General features: G+C 31.6%; 1 long non-coding RNA gene across 4 annotated transcripts in view; it reads right to left on the bottom strand.

Annotated features, from left to right (window-relative positions):
- Positions 1-4480, bottom strand: part of LOC106082397 (uncharacterized) — a 134432-nt gene extending 129952 nt beyond the window's left edge. For 3 of the 4 annotated variants that reach the window (XR_001220496.2, XR_009398507.1, XR_001220495.2), the window contains exons 1-3: positions 4085-4480; positions 3430-3767; positions 247-402 (exon numbers count right to left, since the gene is read on the bottom strand). This is a non-coding gene — a long non-coding RNA (uncharacterized LOC106082397). The remainder of the gene's footprint in view (positions 1-246; positions 403-3429; positions 3768-4084) is intronic. The other variant, XR_001220497.2, reaches the window with a different exon arrangement.
- Between the last annotated feature and the right edge of the window lie 1520 nt (positions 4481-6000).

Consider the following 6000-nt stretch of genomic DNA (forward strand, 5'->3'; position numbering starts at 1 on the left):
CTTTTCTTTGTTGAGCTTAAGGCAGGGGTATGCCATAACAACAATGCCTATAGGGGTCGTTTGACCAACTAACTGATGTGCTGACGTTTGTGTGGCTTGCTGTCGTTTGGGGTTCTGTTCGCAGCGACACCACCAACAAGAACAACAACAATCGATTTGATTAATTGACTTAATGTCAATTATCACTCAAAATCACTGATACGGAAGACAAAGCCAACCAACACTCACACATTTACACATACGTACATTGTAGACGTCACCAGGGTAGCAATTGCATTTAATTTGTTATTTGAATGAATTCTGTCCAGCCAGCCATCCATCTATTGGCACCAACCACCACATTATGCAAAGTTCAGTGGAGCGAAAGCAAAAGTCATGGGAGCACAGAATATTTAGGGAGGCCTGTGGACAAACACAAAAAAAGACAAAAATACCTACAGCAATTACTTAACGAAAAGGGTCTTGTTCTAATGACAGCAAAGGGTGATTTTGGCGGTAGAGGGAATAGTATAGTAAAAAATTTCTAAAAATTTTGTTAAAACTTCATTTCTTTAGAAAATTTTGTCGAAATTTCATTTCTATGGGAAATTTTGTCCAAATTTCATTTCTATAGGAAATGGTGTCAAATTTTTGGGAAATATTGTCAAAATTTCATTTCAGAGGGAAATTTTGTCAAAATTTCTTTGATATGAGAAATTTTGTCACGATTCCATTTTTATAGAAAATTTTGTCAAAATTTCATTTCTATGGGAAATTTTGTCAAAATTTCTTTTTAATAGGAAATTTTGTCAAAATTTCTTTTCAAAGGGAAATTTTGTCAAAATTTCGTTTTTATAGGAAATTTTCTAAAAATTTCTTTTCAATGGGAAATTTTGCCAAAATTTCTTTTCCAAGGGAAATTTTGATAAAATTTTTTTTCCAAGGGAATTTTTGTCAAAATTTCTTTTCCAAGGAAATTTTGTCAAAGTTTCTTTGATATGGGAAATTTTGTCAAAATTCAATTTCTATACAAAATTTTGTCAAAACCTTTTCAATGGGAAATTTTGTCAAAATTTCATTTCTATAGGAAATTTTGTCAAAATTTCTTTGATATGGGAAATTTTGTCAAAATTCCATTTCTATAGAAATTTTGTCCAAATATCATTTCTATGGAAAATTTTGTCAAAATTTTATTTTCAATGGAAATTTTGTCAAAATTTTATTTTCTATGGAAATTTTGTCAAAATTTCATTTTTATGGGAAATTTGGTCAAAATTTCTTTGATATGGGAAATTTTTTCAAAGTTTCTTTAATATGGGAAATTTTTCAAAATTTCTTTGATATGGGAAATTTTTAAAATTTCTTTGATATGGGAAATTTTGTCAAAATATCATTTCTATTGGAAATTTTGTCAAAATTTCTTTTCCAAGGGAAATTTTGTCAAAATTTCTTTTCCAAGGGAAATTTGTCAAATTTTCTTTTCCAAGGGAAATTTTGTCAACAATTCTTTGCTATGGGAAATTCTATCAAAATATCATTTCTAAAAGAAATTTTGTCAAAATTTCTTTAATATGGAAAATTTTGTCAAAATTTCTTTGATATGGGAAATTTTGTCCAAATTTCTTTGATATAGGAAATTTTGTTAAAATTTCTTTGATATGGGAAATTTTTCAAAATTTCTTTGATATGGGAAATTTTGTCAAAATATCATTTCTATTGGAAATTTTGTCAAAATTTCTTTTCCAAGGGAAATTTTGTCAAAATTTCTTTTCCAAGGGAAATTTTGTCAAAATTTCTTTCCCATAGCAAGTTTTGTCAAAATTTTATCTCTATGGGAAATTTGGTCAAAATTTCTTTGATATGGAAATTTTATTTCTATAGGAAATTTTGTCATCATTTCTAAGGGAAATTTGGCCAAAATTTTATTTGTAAGGTAAATTTTGACAAAATTTCATTTCTAAGAGAAATCTTGTCTAGTTTTCATTTTTAAAGGAAATTTTCAAATTTGTCAAAATTTCTTTGATATGGGAATTTCAAAATTTCTTTTCCAAGGGAAATTAAGTCAAAATTTCTCGAAATATGGGATATTTGCTTATTCCTATAGGAAATTTTGTCAAAATTTAATTTCTATAGGAAATTTTGTCAAAAATTCATTTCTATAGGAAATTTTTCTAAAATTTCATTTCTGTAGGAAACATTGACCAAATTTCAATAAGAAATTATGTCATCATTTCAATTCTAAGGGAAATTTGTCCAAAATTTTATTTCTAAGGGAAATTTTGTCAAAATTTCATTCCGTAAAAAAATTTTTTAAAATTTTTCCTCTAAGGTAAATTTTTTCAATATTCATTTCTAAGGGAAATTGTGTCTAAATTTTATTTCTGAGGAAAATTTTGTCAACGTTTCATTTCTTAGGGAAATTTTGTCAAAATTCTTTTTCTTAGGGATATTTTTGGAAAATTTATTTTCTAAACGAAATTTGTCTGTTTTTGTTTTGTTGTTGTTGGAGATTTTCTTAAATATTTTAAAAATAACCATTCTTTGTGAAATCTTTTAAAAATATATTGGAAATTTCCTAAAAATTTCCCTTTGATGGGAAATTGCCTAAAAATTTCCCTTCGATGGGAAATTTCCTAAAAATTTCCCTGCGATGGGAAAGTTCCTAAAAATTTCCCTTCGATGGGAAATTTTTTAAACTTTTTCCTTTCTAGGGTTTTTTTTTTTGTCAAAGTTGCTATACGAAATTTTGTCAACATTTCGGTTATATTTTCTCAAAATTTCTTTGCTTGGGACATTTTAACAACATTTTTGGGTAATTTCCTAAAAATTTCCCTTCGATGGGAAATTTTTTAAAATTTGTCCTTTCTGTGGGTTTTTTTTTGTCAAAGTTGTTATACGAAATTTTGTCAACATTTCGGTTATAGAGGAAATTTCGCAAAATTTCTTTGCTTGGGACATTTCATCAACATTTTTGTCTAAATTTTTGCAATAAAAACTTTATAAAAATAAATTTTTCTGATTTTATTTTTTAAATTTCCTTTTATGGGAAATTTTATCAAAATTTCATTTCTGTAGGAATTTTTTGTATAAATTCCTTTGTTCTGTGAAATATTATTAAAAATTTATTCCAGCGCGATTTTTTTTCAAAAATTTCCTTTTCAAAGGAAATTTTGTAAAAAATTTTAATTCCATGGGAAATTTTTTAAAAACGTCTGTTCTAGGGGAAATTTTTGCTGCAATTAATTTTTTCGAAAATCTTAAATTTTTTTTTTAAAATTTCATATCTCATCGAAACTTTCTAAAAATATCCTTGCCCCTCCTTTGTATAGACAATTTTTCAAAAATTTTCTTTCTTCATTAAAATCTTTTCAAAATTCCTTTGCTATAGGAAATTTTGTCAAGACTCCCTTGCTTTGGGATTTTTTTCATCTGTAGAAAATTTGTCTTTACCTTATTGCTGTTCAACCACTGTGCTACCATTCGAAAAATTTGTCACTTGGATTAAGCATTTCAATGTTTTCTTTCTCTCTCTCCTTGTTTGTGAGCGGCAACAGCAGTACAGCATTGGCAACAATGCGGGCATGAGTGTAATTTATACTGTTTGCCTCACATAATCCTATTTCCTTGTATTTCGAATAATTCTTCCGCTCTGATGATCTTTAATGTTTGGATGGGGCAAAAGTCGCAGAAATTCGTATTAGGTGAAGCGTATGGCTTACTGTGCAGCTCTGAGATCCCATCAGTGGTGTTTCCAATTGGTTGAATTTTATATCAAACTTATTGTGTGGCTTGAGAAGAAAGAGAATAAAAAAAGAACATAAATAAAATACCGCAATATTAATGGAATTTTATATACAAGTTTTTAAGGGTTTTTTTGTTCAATAAAATTCGTTGTTTATTAGTGTTGATTGTATTAAAAAAAATATAAAAACAATTATTCTGAATAATATATGAAATATTATTTTTGGTCTTTTTATTAGCCTTTTTTGTTAATAAGCTGAAAAAGGACTTCATTCATCCCCTTGCCGTATAGCCTTAACATATTCAACTCAAATGTTTTATGCTATCAATTCTCTAGCAATGTGCGATGATATGGAATACTTACGAACAGGATCTCATAACAGAGCAGCCGATGTTGTCCTCTTGTACTCTTTGGTACATTTATAAAATTCAAAACATTTGACCATAACCACCAAAGATCACCAGACCGGAAATTTTTCGCAAAGGATGCGGAAATTCTAGGCTATGTGGTCAAAGTTTGCATGGCATGAGAGTCTGCATGTGTATTTGTGTGCTTCAATATATTGGAGTACATGCATTGCCAATGATGCCCCCATGAACTAGCCTGCATTGGTAAGAGCACAACGTCTCTCATGTGCATTCGAACAATGCACAATTTGCAATGACGCGACAGTAAAAGTGAAAAAAGAACAAAAAAAAACACCAAATTTTTTATAAGAAAAAAATTTTGAAAAATTTTTCAAAAGAAGTAAAATTTGGACAAAACGTCTACAGGAAAAAACCGGAAACAGTTATGATTCAAATGACATGAAATGACAAAGTTTCCTACGAACACTCAATTGTTAGGAAATGGTCAATAATGAAGGAATTTTGACAGCAAATTTTCCCATAGCAAAAAATTTTAAACAATTTGTATACCCTACACCGCCACTCTCCTACAGGGTATTATAACTTATTGCATTTGTTTGTAACACCCAGAAGGAAGAGCGATAAACCCATTGATAAGTATACCGATCGACTCAGAATCACATTCTGAATCGATTTAGCTACGTCCATCTGTCTGACCGTCCGTACTGTCCGTTTGTGTACAAATTACATATGGCAATTTTCATTCGATCGTCTTAAACTTTGGCACAAGCATTTTCTTGGGCCTAGAGACGAAGCCTATTTTGAAAAAACCCGCTTAAGATTTGGATATAGCTCCCATATATATGTTCCTCGAGAGGCGAGTCTCAGTGAGGAGTCAGATGGCACCGCCTCTCAATTAAATAGTGAGTGCCAATGATACTCGAGATGATAAGGCGAGTGATTGGCGCCTTCAAATAACCAATGGCCACCATCAGCGTCTGTTCCCATGTTAGGGGCGGCTGGAGGCGAGCGTCGTATTTTGGAGCAAGCGGCTTGCCACAACGAGGGATACATGTGCAATCCCACAAAAACCCATGCGGTTGGGGGACTGGACCAGTAACCCGCCGCCGGACAACTACGAGAACTACTATGAGAAACAAAGGAATAGTAACAAGTAAAAGCGTGCTAAGTTCGGCCGGGCCGAATCTTATATACCCTCCACCATGGATCGCATTTGTCGAGTTCTTTTCCCGGCATCTCTTCTTAGGCAAAAAAGGATATAAGAAAAGAGTTGATCTGCTATTAAAACGATAAAGATATGGTCCGGTTCGGACCACAATTAAATTATATGTTGGAGACCTGTGTAAAATTTCATCTCTTTTAGGCAAAAAAGGATATAAGAAAAGAGTTGCTCTGCTATTAAAACGATATCAAGATATGGTCCGGTTCGGACCACAATTAAATTATATGTTGGAGACCTGTGTAAAATTTCAGCCAATTCGTATAAGAATTGCGCCCATTGGGGCTCACGAAGTAAAATAGAGAGAACGATTTATATGGGATATGTATCGGGCTATAGACCGATTCAGACCATAATAAACACGTTTGCTGATGGTTATGAGAGGATCCATCGTACAAAATTTCAGGCATATCGGATAATAATTGCGACCTCTAGGGGTCAAGAAGTCAAGATCCCAGATCGGTTAATATGGCAGCTATATCAGGTTATGAACCGATTTGAACCTTATTTGACACAGTTGTTGAAAGTAAAAATAAAATACGTCATGCAAAATTTCAGCCAAATCAGATAGGAATTGTGCCCTCTAGAAGCTCAAGAAGTCAAATTCCCAGATCTGTTTATATGACAGCTATATCAGGTTATGGACCGATTTCAACCATACTTGGCACAGTTGTTGGATATCATAACGAAAT

This window comes from Stomoxys calcitrans, chromosome 5 (genome assembly GCF_963082655.1).
Source record: "Stomoxys calcitrans chromosome 5, idStoCalc2.1, whole genome shotgun sequence".
NCBI lineage: Eukaryota > Metazoa > Arthropoda > Insecta > Diptera > Muscidae > Stomoxys > Stomoxys calcitrans.